The sequence below is a fragment of the Erinaceus europaeus genome, chromosome X (assembly GCF_950295315.1).
Source record: "Erinaceus europaeus chromosome X, mEriEur2.1, whole genome shotgun sequence".
NCBI lineage: Eukaryota > Metazoa > Chordata > Mammalia > Eulipotyphla > Erinaceidae > Erinaceus > Erinaceus europaeus.
Genome location: NC_080185.1, coordinates 20,788,544 through 20,804,039, shown reverse-complemented (window position 1 = coordinate 20,804,039; position 15,496 = coordinate 20,788,544). Strand labels below are relative to the sequence as shown.

Below are 15,496 nucleotides of genomic sequence, written 5' to 3'. Positions count from 1 at the left end.
ACTGAAGCGTGCTTACAGAATCTGCTCTGTGTTTCTGTTTTACCAGGTAGACTGCTTTGAATCAGGAGGACGAAGACCTACACACCTAGAACAATAGAACATCACACTCTGGAACATGCTGAAAACTGACTATCTCAAGTCCTTCCCAGGCCCACCTACCCTTGTTTAAAAAAAAAAAAAAAAAGGAGGTACATTCTTTGAGATTTTGCACATTATTTTAGGACAGAGGGATTCTAGGCTGGTGTAACCTCTAGGAAGATTAATTTCCTTTTCAAATCTAGTTCATTTCAATTATGGACCAACGTGCTAGGTTCTGTAGGAATGAACAGAACATTGTGTTCTCTCTTTCTCTCTCCTTTCTCTTTTTACCAGAGCACTGCTATTATCTTCACACGATGCCAAATTTTGGGCATAGATTCGGATTCCAAGATGTGGGACAGGAATGTAGTGAGCCACTTCTTTGCTGCGTGGCCTAAGTTAAGAATGAGTTCTGGGGTGATGTTATCATAGCCAGCAGCCGTTCCCGGTTTAACCCTCTTCAAAGCGTCTTCCAGTTCAGAGAGTGTAAAGGGAGAGAGTTTTGGAGATGGACAAGATAAACGGAAGTGGGATGACCACTCATGGGAAATTTCTCTTTTCCAGACTGGGTCGATCTTAGCACGTCCAACTTGAGTTAGGTGACTGGCCACTGAGTTTGGAGATACAGGAGGATGGGAGACGGGAGAGGGTTGGCTACCGGCACCCAGACTATGAAGAAGCTTCCAGGCCTTCCTACTTGAGTGGGTGAAGTTCAGACTTTCCGTGAGTTGTTGCCAGCGGGCTTGGCGTGCTGCATCCAGGGAGTTTTGAAACCAAAGAAAGACCCAACACTGGACGCCAGCTATAGACCAATTTCTCTCCTCTCCGTGTGTTACAAACTCCTTGAGAGGCTGCTTCTGTCACGTATTTCTCCTCTTACAGAGAAATTCCTGTCACCCACCCAAGCTGGTTTCCGCCCAGGAATATCTACCTGCGAACAAGTCCTGGCCCTCTCAACTTACATTGAAAATGGATTCCAGAAGAATTTAAAGACGGGTGCTGTCTTTGTTGATCTCACAGCAGCCTATGACACGGTCTGGCACCGTGGTCTCCTAGTCAAGATCTCAAGATGCCTGCCTCCATGGGTGGCCAACACTATATCGTTTCTTCTCCAAAACAGAAGATCCCGGGTGCATCTGGGTGACAAGTCTAGCAGATGGAGACTTGTCTCAAGTGGCCTCCCCCAGGGCTCTGTTCTGGCTCCTACGCTATTTAATATTTACATCAATGACCTTCCAGAAACTTCTTCAAGGAAGTTCATCTACGCCAATGACATCTGCTTTGCAACTCAGGCATCCAAGTTTGATATCCTCGAGGAAACACTCATGAAAGACATGTCTCTGATATCTGATTACTGTAAAAAATGGCGACTAATTCCTAGCACTGCAAAAACGGTATCATCTGTTTTCCATCTACACCATGCCTCTGCCTCGCGTGAGCTTAATGTGCAGCTTGGCGATACGAGAATCCGGCATGAAGCCCAGCCAGTCTATCTTGGTGTTACTCTCGATCTCACCCTGTTATTTCACGAACATCTCATAAAAACTGCAGCAAAGGTGGGCGCGAGGAATAACATCATTGCAGGACTGGCCAGCTCCTCATGGGGCGTGAGCGCTTCCACACTACGATCATCATCTCTGGCATTATGCTATTCCACTGCAGAATACTGTGCCCCAGTATGGTTCCGTAGCCCCCATGTCCACTTGGTCGATTCCAAATTAGATTCCTCCATGAGGATCATTTCTGGAACCATCCGTTCCACCCCGTTTCCATGGCTGCCAGTTCTTAGCAACATCGCCCCGCCAGATATTCGTCGGGATGCGGCATCATCTAAGTTCATTTCCCACGTCTACGCTCGACCGGACCTGCCAATATACGCGGATATCTTCGCCCACCCTGTCCAACGCTTGACGTCTCGTCACCCAATCTGGTCCCCTATGCCTACACTGAACTTCTCTGTTCCAGTCTCATGGAAACAGAGTTGGCAGTCAGCTGAGGTAAAGAACAAACACCTCATCACAGACCCCTGCAAGCATCAACCCGGCTTTGACCCAGCATGTTATGATTGGGCCCTCCTCAATCGCTATCGAACAGGCCATGGCCGGTACGCCGCTATGTTCCATCGCTGGGGAGCCAGAGACGACCCGAACTGCCCCTGTGGCTACAGACAGACTATGACCCACATAGTCAACGACTGCCACCTCTCCAGATTCAAAGGAGGTCTCGAAACTTTACATCAGGCTCAACCTGACGCTGTTGACTGGCTACAGAAGAAGGGCAAATGCTAGAAGAAGAAGAAGAGCACTGCTCAGCTCTGGCTTATGGTTGGGGGGGATTGAACCTGGGACTTTGGAACCTCAGGTGTGTGAGTCTCTTTGCATAACCATTATACTATCTATCCCTACCCTTTTGCTATCTACCCATCCTCTTCTCAAGCATAGTGAAAACCCTTGTGTCTAATTGTACAAGTAGTCCCATCACTCTAATTCTGAACCCTGTAGTAGCCAGTTTTGAGTATCATTTGGAAGCATTTCAGAGGGAAGCATCCCTTCCCTCAGAGGGAAGTAGAAGCTGTATTTCCTGGCAGTTTTTTTGGCATTATTATGTTGTCCATCTTATATTCATGAATATCTCATACCAGGGCTAATTTCTTTCCGCAACCTTTTCCTATACAACTGCTGCATTTTTTTTTGAGAGCTTTCCACACAAAGAAGTTCCTGATCAACTCACTCAGTACTGTTAGCTCTCAGAACAAACAGGGACAGAACTGATTTTTGAGTCTTAGCTGGACTGCTTGTTGTTTGAGCCAATGTTTCCATAAAGATAATAAATATTATAAAAATAATGGTTCCTACCACAGGGAATCCAGCTCATGTGACCACTCATGTGAAACATTAAACACAGACCCAGGAATATAAGTATCTTTAAAAAGAACAGCTAGTGGTCCTGGAGGTGGTACAGTGGATCAAGTGTTGGCCTCTCAATCATGAGGTCCTGAGTTCGATCCCCAGCATCACATGTACCAGAGTGATGTCTGATCCTTTCTTTCCTCCTATTTTTCCTCATAAATAAATAAATAAATAAGATCTTAACACAACAATAACAAAAGAACAGCTAGGGGGCTGGGTGGTGACATAGTTAAGTGCATGTATTACCATGCACAAGGACCCAGGTTCGAGCCCTCAGTCCCTACATGCAATGGGAAAGCTTCACAAGTGGTGAGGAAGTGCTGCAGGCATTTCTCTGCCTCTTTCTCCCACCTCTCAGTTTCTCTCTGTTCTATCAAATAAATAAAGTTTAAATAATTATATTAAAAAAAACAGTGCCACTGAAATTCTCATCATCGTTATGATTATGGCCATGAACTGCCTATGTGACTGTCTCACTCTCTGCCTTATGTGTCGTCTTTGCCTCCCAGTTTCTACCTTGGCATTCATTTCTCAGCTCTCCCTTATTTCTGGAATCTTTTTCCTTTATGCTCTCTTTAATTCTTTGATCACATACTCTTACTGCTCCAATCCCTCTGCATGGTTCTTTCAAACTCCAGGATTTTAATCGCTTCAGACCCTTCTGGATATTTCTCCCTCTTTCTGAAATAACTATCTCTGGTCTTCAAATACTTCTGAGTTTGGCTTTGTAACACCTTCATTTTGCCACCAGGGTTATCGCCGGGGCTCAATGCCAGCACTATGAATCCACTGCTCCCGCGGCCATTTTTTCCTTTCCTTTCCTTTCCTTTCCTTTCCTTTCCTTTCCTTTCCTTTCCTTTCCTTTCCTTTCCTTTCCTTTTCTCTTCTTTTCTTTTCTTTTTTTCCCTTCTTTCTATTTCTATTTGACAGAACAGAGAGAAATTGAGAGAGATGGGGAGATAGAGAGGGGAAGAGAAAGATAGACACCTGCAGACCTGCTTCACCACTTGTGAAGTGAACTACTTGCAAGTGAGGAGTGGGGGCTTGAACCTGGTTCTTGTGCATAGTGATATATGCTCTTAACCCGTGCACCACCACATGGCCCCCTATAAAACCTCTGTGATCCTCTCTCCAAATTCCTGCTATCCATTCTTTATTATTATTATATTTTTTGCTGTCCATTCTTCTATCTATCTATCTATCATCCATCCTTCCCTTCCCTTTCCTTCCTTCCTTCCTTCCTTCCTTCCTTCCTAGAAGTATATTGCCTACTGTGTGTCAGGCACTGCCATAGGGGCTGGAACTGTAGTGCTGGGCAAAGCCATGAAGGGATAAACACTTCCTTATCGTCACAGAACTTCTGTTGTTAAGCAGTGGATATAGACTATCCAGTCTAACACGTGCTGTCCACCTGCTGTCCACCTGCATTGCCCTAGACTGTGCTAAGCACTGGGTACAAACAGAGGCAGACAGACAACCACTAGTCTTTTTTTTTAGATAGGACAGAAAAATGGAGCAAGGAGGGAAAGACAGAGATGGGGAGAGAAAGGCAGACACCTGCAAACCTACTTCACCGCTTGTGAAGCAACACCCGCCCCCCCCCCCCCCCCCCGCAGGTGAGGAGCCGGGGGCTTGAACCGGGATCCTTACGCCGATCCCGTGAGCTTAACCCGCTGTGCTACCATCCAACTCCCAACCACTAGTCTTTTAAGAATATAGGGGGTCGGGCGGTGGCGCAGTGGGTTAAGCGCATGTGGCGCAAAGCGCAGGGACCGGCGTAAGGATCCCAGTTCGAGCCCCCGGCTCCCCACCTGCAGGGGAGTCGCTTCACAGGCGGTGAAGCAGGTCTGCAGGTGTCTATCTTTCTCTCCCCTTCTCTGTCTTCCCCTCCTCTCTCCATTTCTCTCTGTCCTATCCAACAACGAATTGCGTCAATAAGGGCAATAATAATAACCACAACGAAGCTACAACAAGGGCAACAAAAGGGGGGAAAAATGGCCTCCAGGAGCGGTGGATTCATGGTGCAGGCACCGAGCCCAGCAATAACCCTGGAGGAGGGGAAAAAAAAAAGAATATATATTATATATATATACTTATTATTTATTTTAATAGAGACAGAGAAATTTAGAGGGAAGTAGGAGACAGGGACAGAGAAAAGAGACCTATAGCACTGTTTCACTGGTTGTGAAACTTCTCTCTCCTGCAGCTGGGGACCAGGGTCTTTGCACACCATAACATGTGCGATCTACTGGCTGTGTTACTGCCCAGCCTCAACAACTAACTCGCCTTACTAGTGTTAAGGCTATAGTTGGAAAAGACCTACAAACATCATTTCTATTCATTATGGTAAAGCACCTAGTGGAGTTAAACGCAGCGGGGTGTGGAAACACAGAGGAGGGACACCTCTCCCAGTCGTGGGGAGGAGGAAAGTGGTCAGAGAAGTTTTTTCAAATTTTTAAAAATTCCTTTCTTTCTTTCTTTCTTTCTTTCTTTCTTTCTTTCTTTCTTTCTTTCTTTCTTTCTTTCTTTCACCTCCAGGGTTGTTGCTGGGCCTCAATGCCTGCACCACAAATCCATTGTTCCTGGAGGCTTCCCCCCCCCACTTATGTTGCCCTTGTTGTGGTTATTATTATTGTTGTTATTGATGCCATTGTTGTTGGATAGGACTGAGAGAAATGGAGAGAGGAGGGGAAGTCAGAGAGAGGGAGAGAAAAATAGACACCTACAGACCTGCTTCACTGCCTGTGAAGTGACTGCCCTGCAGGTGGGGGGCTTGGGGGCTCGAACTGGGATCCTCACGCCGGTCCTTGCGCTTTATGCCATGTGTGCTTAACCCGCTGTGCTACCGCTCGACTCCTGATCTATATTTTTTAGCAGCTTAAAAGCTGTCTTATGGGCTGCAGAGCTTGAGCGCTTACGCCATGAGCAACTATTAAAGGTTTGTTAAGTAGGGACATGTTAGTCAAATCTGTGTTTGTGAAACACCTTAATCACTCAGGGAACGGTTGGCTGAGGAGAGAACTCTCTGAACTCTCTGGTAGACAGTTGTCTAGAAGAGAATGGAAGAGGAGGGCGATTGGACACCCATTGACTGTGGAGATGGGTGTATGGATGGAGAGGATAGACCCCCTAAAGCAAGCACATAATAGGAATCTGCTTACCTTGGTAAGTGACAATATGTGGGCACAAAAGAGGAACGAGTTCCGGGTCATCCCCTGTTCTCTGTGACCTCTGCTTAGATAATGATATGTAGAATAGCCATCAACTCGGGATGTTTGCTGTGAGAGTCCCCTCCCTCACTTACTTCTTTCTCCAAGGAAGACTTATTTACTGAGAGGTCAGAATAGAGCTCTGACCTATGCAAAACTAAGGGCCTTAAGCTTTAAGTCATTCTCTTTGCCCACTGAGCCATTTCTGCTATTGAGAGCCATTTCAGCTACTATGAGAAGCATTTCTCTCTTTGTTATTGCCACTAGGGTTATCGCTGGTGCTCGGTGCTGGCACTATGAATCCACAGCTCCTGGCCATCATTTTTCCTTTTTTTTTTCTTCTACTTTATTTTTCTTTGTCAGGACAGAGACAAAATTGCGAGGGAAAGAAAGATAGAAAGAGAGAGAGAGAGAGAGAGAGACACCTGTAGCCCTGCTTCACCACTCATGAAATGTCTTCCCTGCAGATGGGGACCAGGGGCTCAAAACTGGATCCTTGCACATGGTGATATGTGGGCTTAATCAAGTGCTCCACCGCCCTGTCTCAGAACTGTTTATCTATTCCCATTTACCTAGCAAATGTGTCTGTTGAATCCTGAACCAAATGTGGGCTGAAGAGAGTCAGGGTTCCCAGGACCCTTTTCTCCAGACTAGCTGTGCCTTTGTACCTTTGTGCAAGGACTTCCATTCCAGCTGTAGGTAGGAACTTCTTTTCTTTTTAATTTAATTTCTTAATGATTTTTTAAAAAATTATTTATTTTCCCTTTTGTTGACCATTTTTATTGTTGTAGTAGTTATTATTGTTGTTGTGATTGATGTCATTGTTGTTAAGATAGGACAGAGAGAAATGGAGAGAGGAGGGGAAGACAGAGACGGGGAGAGAGACAGACACCTGCAGACCTGCTTCACCGCCTGTGAAGCGACCCCCCCCCCCGAAGGTGGGGAGCTGGGGGCTCGAACCGGGATCCTTATGTTGGTCCTTGCGCTTTCTTAACCCGCCACACTACCACTTGACTCTCAGAACTTCTTCACAAAATTCATGTGTCTTAGAAGTTAATGCCCACAGTGGCTGTAGAAAACCTTTTTAAAGCTTTGTTTATATTGAATAGAACCTGGTAGACTTTCAAAATGTTTTACTGCACCAGCATCTTCTCTTCAAGAGAAGATGTATAATGTATAATGACTACATTGGGAAAGCCCGAGGAGAAACATGTATTGGGTGCCAGTCTGAGGATCAGCCTGTGGATTCTTTTCACTGCAGAACTGCAATCAGGGAAAGGGCTGGGGGTGGAGGGGCTTCTCTGGTCCTCATCCCGTTGTCTCAATCCAGAGCCTGTGGTTGGATTGTTTTTGTGTCATGTTTCACATGACCTAATGATGAAAACTTAGAAAGAAACCGGCTTATTACTTGTATCGATTAAGTGCTTTCTCCGACTTGAGGCAAAAGTAGGCAAAAACAGGAAGGTGATAATTCTGTTCTTTTTTGGTCCATTTTCCCTCTTTCCTACTCTATGGTTGTGGTATGAGCAATTGAGTTGTTAAAAGTATATTTTTAAAATCGTCTCAGCTGCTTTAAGTTGCTTTTAACTTGTGCAATTGCTCTTAGAAAAGAAATTGCCCCACCTCTCTCTATACTTACATATGTTTGTTTACCTCTAAGGCAGGCAGGCAGAAAGGGAGGAGGGGAGGAGGGGAGGGGGCAGGGAGGAGGGAGCAAAGGTGGCTGGCTGGTCAAGATTGTAAACCCATCAGGGAAGCAATTACAGAAGCCAGATCTTCCACCTTCTGCACCCCATAATGATCCTGGGTCCGTGCTCCCAGAGAGACAAAGAATAGGAAGGCTGGAGCCCCACCTCTCCAGACCCCTGCCCCACTAGAGAAAGTATCAACCTACCAATGCCCACGTCCAGTGGAGAAGCAATTACAGAAGCCAAAACTCCCACCTTCTGAATCCCATAATGATCCTGAGTCGGTGCTCCCAGAGGGATAAAGAACAGGAAAGCTTCCAATGGAGGGGATGGGATACAGAACTCTGGTGGTGGGAACTGTGTGGAATTTTACCCCTTTTATCCTATGGTCTTGTCGATATTTTTTATTCTTTAAATAAAAAAAGAAGAAGAAAAAAAAATGTGAGGCCTAGTAGTAAGCTACGGTCCCCTGGGGAGATTTATTTGAAAAGTCTTGATACTCCTGCTGAATCTCAGATCAATTAAATCAGACTCTCTGGGGGTATGGTTCAAGCAATAGTAGTTAAACCTCCTCAGGTGATTCCAATGTATACATTAGTCAAATCCGCATGTGATGACAGTTGTCTTAGGAAAAAATAACAAAATACATAGGTTTTTTTTAATGGCTGTTCGCAAACCCACAAGTTTTCAACTTTATTGTCTTCATTTTATTTATTGGCTGTAGACAGCCAGAAATCATGAGGGAAGTGGGTGATAGAGAGGAAGCTAGAGACACCTGCAACACTGCTTCACCACTCTCAAAGCTTTGCCCCTGCGGTGGGGATCAGGGGCTTAAACCTGTGTCTTGTGCAATGTAACATATGCGCTCAACCAGGTGCGCCACCACCTGGCCTCTACCATGAGTATTTTTTTTCTTCACTTAAACATGATCCCTATATCCATTTCTCCCATTCACTTGTCTTCACTTTTTCTAAAAACTATTTTATTATTTATTGGATAGAGATAGAGAGCGGTCAAGAGGGAAGGGGGAATAGAGAAGGAGAGAGAGAGAGAGGGAGGGAGAGGGAGAGGAAGAGAACATATAACACTGCTTCTCTGCTAGTGAAGCTTTCCCTCCTGCAAATGGGGACTGGGGGCTTGAATCTAGGTCCTTGAGCATTGTAACATGTGCACTCAATTGGGTGTGCCACCATCCTGCCTTCTCTTTTCACTTTTTTTTTTTTTTGCCCTCCAGAGTTATTGCTGGGATTCTACACCATGAATCCACTGTAGAGTTATTGCTGGGGTTCTGCACCATGAATCCACTGCTCTTGGTGGCCGTGTTTTCCGTTGTTATTGTTGTTGTTGGATAGGACAGAGAGAAATTGAGAGAGGAGGGGGAGATAGAGAGAGTCAGACACCTGCAGATCTGTTTCACTGCCTGTGAAGCAACCCTTCATGTGGGGAGCAGGGGGCTCAAACCAGGATCCTTGCATGGGTCCTTGTGCTTTGCACACTATGTGTGCTTAACTCGGTGTGCCACTACCCAACCCCTTCCTCCCCTTTCACTCTTAACCACAGTGGTTTTTACTGAGTATAAGAACCAGTTTGTTTTTTTTTTTGCCAGTCTGTTTGCTTTAGTTACTTATACCTTGTGTATATTTGAAACTATATGGTAATTCTCTCTCACTTTCTTACTTATTTCACCTCGAGTCTCATCCATTTTATACTCAAATGCACAATTTTATCTTTTTAACGACCGAGTAGTATTCCACTGGGTCTGTATCCCACACTTTGTTTGTATAGTCATCTGTCAATAAACAGGTTGATTCCATATTTTGGCTTTTGTGAATAGTGCTGCTCTGGACTTTTGTGAGCAGTGCTGCTTTATCTTTTCAAATCAGTATTCTCCTGTTGTTTTCGACAGGCTGGCTTCATGGGCGGGTAACAGACGACCCGGGACTCATGGTTGGGTTGTACGCAGTATCTCTTTATTCATGCGGGAATGCAGGACGCAGCGCAATCTATACCAAGCTAAGCTAAACTAAACTAAAAACTACAATCTTGTCCTTATAAATATACTAGCCCAGTAGGGTGGGAACAGGATGCGATGCAGAGAGGGTGGAGAGAAAAGTGACTGGTGAAAATCAGGGTATGACAAGGAGAGGGGGCGGAGCAGGTGAGAATTCTACCACTGAACCACCAATGCCCTGGAGGGAAGGTGGTGCTTGTTAACAGAGGTTATGTAAATAGAATGAAGTGGTTATGTAAACAGAATGAAGTGTTAAGCAGGGGGGATTTAAACCAAATGAAACAGAAGGGGTTTTTAAAGCATACCAACATTCTCCCATCCTTTGGCTATATGCCTAGGAGTGGCACTATAGAATTTTAAGGTATTTCCGTTTTTATGTTTTTAAGGATCTTCATATTGTTTTCCATGTAGGCTGCATCGATTTGCATTCATATCCCTACTCTTCAGCTGAAATAGTCACTTATTTGACAAGATAGTTGATAGTCAACAGAGTCAGTCTGTGTCGCTTCAGAGCCCATGGGATGAATCACTCACTATACCATGCTGACTCCTGACAAGGAGGTTGGGCTCATGGGAGAGCAGTGGCATGGTGTCATATTGCATGGAAAGTTGTTCTCAATTTGGAAACTGGCAAAGAAAAAGGTATCAAGTTCTGTGTAAAGCTTTCTATGAGCTTGCCTCTGCCCCCCCCCCCCCCATCGGATTCATCAACTGGGGTTTGGTGTCTACAAGACTCTACTACTTCTGGCAAACTCTACCACTTCTGGCATCCTCTCTCTCTCTCTCTCTCTCTCTCTCTCTCTCTTTCTCTCTCTCTCTCTTAGAGAGGGAGAGATAGAAGAAGATAAACAGCAAAGCACTATACTACCACTCCTAAAGCTTCTTTCTTGCAGGCTCTCTCACGTATAGCAGGTGGCTTAAATCCAAGCCCTCATGCCTGGTAACATGTGTGCTGTCTCTGGTGAATCACCTTCTGGGGCTCTGAGTTTGTTATTGAGTTAAGATGATTTCAGGGATGCAGAGTTCACATAGGCTCCTAAGCTGAATATAGGCCCCGGATCAGATCAAATCGATGGAGTTTACAGTCAACAATATTTATATACCTTTCCCGTATTTGGGAGCTACTCTCTTCCTTGATCTAGCTTTCTAGTCCTTTTTCCAGCCATGACTGGGTCCACCTGCATATCAGATGTCAGGCTCAGAAACCAACCAACAAACAAAACACTAGTATAATCACAGGCCCTTTGGAATATAACTAAAATAGGCCTACTAACTATCTACAAAACAGAGGGCTCCTCCACCACCACCCCCCAACTCTTTATCTGAACTATGCCAGCCTTTAGGTTCATGATTAGTCAACAATTTGTTTGGCTCTATATGTTAACTTTTTTCAGCCAACAGGTTCCAGATGCTACCATGATGCCAACCAGACTTCTCTGGGCAGACAACCCCACCAATGTGTCCTGGAGCTCTGCTTCCCCAGAGCTGTGCCCTACTAGGGAAAGAGAGAGAGAGTCTGGGAATATGGATCAACCTGCCAACACCCATGTTCAGTGGGGAAGCAATTACAGAAGCCAGATCTTCCACCTTCTTCACCCTATAATGACCCTGGGTCCATACTCCCAGAGGGATAAAGGAATAGGAAAGTTATCAGTGGAGGGGATGGGATACAGAGTTCTGGTGGTGGGATATGTGTGGAGTTGTACCCCTCTTATCCTATGGTTTTTATCAGTGTTTCCTTTTTATGAATAAAAATAAAAAAGATGATTTCCCAAATGACTGAATTATCTTGGGGTGCCATTAGACCTATAGAATCTGGAGATCCTATTACAGTTTTTGTCAATTAAGAAAATTAAGTGAATGGACCTTAATATCATGTGAAAATTGTCCCTATAATACAAACATCCAGGGAATTCTATGTTAAAGCAAAATGTGCACATAATTATATCACCCTCAAGTATAAAGGTACCTGTTTTTGCTGTGTTCCATCTGCTCCGTGGGGCCATGCACATGGAGTATTGTATGTTGGTGTGATGCCAGGGAATTGTCTAAGGTCTGTTTTTTTAATGCTTAACATGGTTTTACAAAGATTGCCCTGTGCTGCTACATAGTATTTATAATTGTCATTTTTATTACTCTTTAAAATTTATTTTTATTTATTAATGAGGAAGGCGGAGAGAGAGAAAGAACCAGACATCACTCTGGTACATGTGCGCCAGGGATTGAACTTGGGACCTCATGCTTGAGAGTCCAGTGCTTTACCACTGATCCACCTCCCGGACCACATTACTCTTTTTCTTATTGAGCACTTAGGTCATTATTAAGCTAGTTGTGTATTTGGGGGGATTTGGATTATAATTTTTCAGTATCACTAATCATAGTATTACAAATACCTTTTTACATGCATTTCCTTTCTTCTGTGGGGTCATTTCTTTAGAATCAACCACCAGGAATGCATTTATTTATTTATTGGATGCAGACAGAGAGAAAGTGAGAGGGGAGGGGAGGTAAAGAGGGAGAGAGAGAGAGACACACTTGCAGCCCTGCTTCACCACTTATGAAGCTTCCCCCCTGTAGGAGGGACCAAGGGCTTGAACCTAGGAGCTTAAGTACTGTAATGTGTGCATTTAACCTGGTGCAAATGTTATCTTCTTTTTTTTTTTATCTTCTTTTTTTTTTTTAAGTTGAATAGTATGAAACTTGGATTTAAAAATCTAACATATGTCCTGGATTTGGGAGTACCTTGTCATCCCCACTTTTGTTATGTAAAGTGGCAATAGCTGTTTACACTTTCCAAACTGAGACAAGTTCCATGAAATGGATTGTACTCATGCTTTTCTTTGCTTTTCGTTCTTTTTGAAATGGAGAACTGAAACTACTTTTTCATTCTCTGGCTTTGGTGAGAGACTCACAGTGTTCAGTCAAATTAATTCTCACACCCTTTTGCAGCTAACTGCCCTCCAGGCCTGCTACTCAACCTCTTTGCCCAGCAAGAGTCTGGTGGTGGTTGTTTAATGACAGTGGGCATAGCTTGATATTTAGAGAGACTGTTGCCTACCTCAAAACTGATGTACCTTGCATTTTTAAGGAAGCCACTTTGATTTGCTATCGTGTCTGGCTAACAAAAATCTTTTTCATTTTGTTTTAGGAACCACTGGATATTTCTTCTTCCTGCTTCTGTTTTATCACCAAAATCTACAGCCTGGTGAAACGGGACTATAGAATTTCTGCAAAGACTTCATGATGCATCAAACTTTATTTTTGAATAGCTGTTCCTATAAGAACATCTACAGAGATAAATATGTATGCTTCCAGTACCATGATTTTAAAATATACATCATTTTAAAATCCTATTGTCTGACCTCCGTTTGTAAGACACAAAATTGTGATAGACTGTATGGACGACTGGGTTGGGAAACAGGTTTATTTTAGGTCCTATTATTCCTGACAAGATAGCATAAAAATGCCTCATTTAAAGCAATTAGAATAAAGGAGGCCAATTTGTTTAAAAAAAAATAAAGTTGAGTGCACTATTTTTCCTGAGGCAATTTTGTTCCCCCTTCCTTTGTCTTCCTTTTGTATAGGGCATGTGATTTACTCTATCAGAACTACTGTCAAATCACCTTAGGTAAAATGTGACATTTTCTAACATAAGTTGATTATGTAAAATAGCTATATTGCGGCTTTGTATCTGGGGAATAATTTAAAATGTGCATTGACTTAGTATAGAGTTTATGAAATGCCAGATTCTGCTGTCTTAGTCCTCAGTGAAATTGGCATATTTCTGACTGTGGATTGTCTTTTCTGTCTGCTCTCCTTTGGTGTCCATTTTCTTGGGTTTATTTGCTTTGGCTTAATAGTAATCAAGTGTCAGAACTCCCCCAAATGTTGGGAATTTGTATTGCAAATATTCTTTGTGCTTGTGGTTGGGATGTGGGGTGGGAGCAGATGGCATGATCATACCTTTTCTGTTGTATATTTGATTGGTAAACATTGGTGTTATTTAGGACAGTGTTTGAAAACTATACATTCTCAGCTGGGGCCTTGGGCATGCATCATCTCACTGTTTCAGGCTGCTCTTAATTGCTTTTCTATTCAGAGAAAAAGGCAGAGAGAGACAGGGAGAAGGAGAGGGAGATCACAGCACCAGAGGTACTATAGTACCTCCTATGTGGTGCTGGGGCTTGAATATGAGCCACAAGCATAACATGACATGTCGTATGCTTTACATTGGCTTGTTCTAGCCCTCCCCCTCCAAGAGAATTAGATGAGTCCTGTTAATTTCGCGGGCCTGCTTGGCCCCGCCCCAAGGGACCCTGGGAGAGGGTTCCTGAGTCCGAGAGTTCCTGAGTTCCCCAGTGACAGAGTTCCTGAGTTCCGGAGTTCGAGAGTGCGAGGGTGCGAGAGTTTCTGAGTTCGAGAGTAAGGGAGAGGGTTCCTGAGTTCCAGAGTAAAAGAAAGAGTGCTTGCGCCGCCGCAAAGAGACAGCAGAGTTCTGTTTGGTGATTAGTTTGTCTTAGTTTATGAATAGTTCCTCCTGAATAAAGAAATACAGCTGCCCTGCCCAGCCGTTGTCTCCGCGTCTCTGTTACCCGCCGTGAAGCAAGCCAACCCGGCCGACCAGAGCCTTCCGAATTTTAACAACAATGACAAGTGTCCTACCCAGTGAGCAATCTCTCTGACCTGAAGGACTGGTCCAAGGATCACGGTTGGAGGCCCCCCCCTCCCCCCCCCCCCCCGGCTCCTCACCTGCAGGGGAGTTGCTTCAAAGGCGGTGAAGCAGGTCTGCAGGTGTCTATCTTTCTCTCCCCCTCTCTGTCTTCCCCATATCTCTCCATTTCTCTCTATCCTATCCAACAATGATGACATCAGTAACAACAATAATAACTACAGCAATAAAACAACAAGGGCAACAAAAGGGAATAAATAAATTTTTAATTTCTTTTTATTTTTTAATTTATTTATAAAAAGGAAACGCTGAGAAAACCATAGGATAAGAGGGGTACAACTCTACACAGTTCCCACCACCAGAACTCTGTATCCCATCCTCTCCCCTGATAGCTTTCCTATTCTTTTTTTAAAAATCTTATTTATTTTTATTTATTTATTTGTTATTGGATGGAGACAGAGAGAAATTGAGAGAGAAAGGGGAGATAGGAAGAGAGACAGACACCTGCAGACCTGTTTCACCACCTGTGAAGCGACTCCCCTGCAGGTAGAGAGCCGGGGGGCTCCAACCGTGATGCTAACCAGTCCTTGCACTTTGTGCCATGTGCGCTTAACCTGCTGCACTACCGCCCGACTCCCCTAGCTTTCCTATTCACTAGCCCTCTGGGAGCATGAACCCAAGGTCATTGTGAGATGCAGAAGGTGGAAGGTCTGGTTTCTGTAATTGCTACCCTGCTGAACATGGGCATTGACAGGTCGATCCATACTTCCAGCCTGTCTGTCTCTTTCCCTAGTGGGGAAGGGCTCTGGGGAAGCGGAGCTCCAGGACATATTGGTGGGGTTGTCTGTCCAGGGAAAACTGGTTGGATAAATAAATATTTTTAAAAAACAGTCCTTATGAGTAAAAATAGAATGTTGATGGTGAAGTGATGT

At 44.3% G+C, this 15,496-nt stretch overlaps 1 long non-coding RNA gene across 4 annotated transcripts in view; it reads left to right on the top strand.

Annotated features, from left to right (window-relative positions):
* The window catches only part of LOC132535719 (uncharacterized), a 193,712-nt gene extending 180,274 nt beyond the window's left edge, over positions 1-13,438 (top strand). For 3 of the 4 annotated variants that reach the window (XR_009547431.1, XR_009547433.1, XR_009547434.1), the window contains one exon: positions 47-326. This is a non-coding gene — a long non-coding RNA (uncharacterized LOC132535719). Of the gene's footprint in view, positions 1-46; positions 327-13,043 lie in introns of those variants that run through there. The other variant, XR_009547432.1, reaches the window with a different exon arrangement.
* Positions 13,439-15,496: the final 2,058 nt, after the last annotated feature.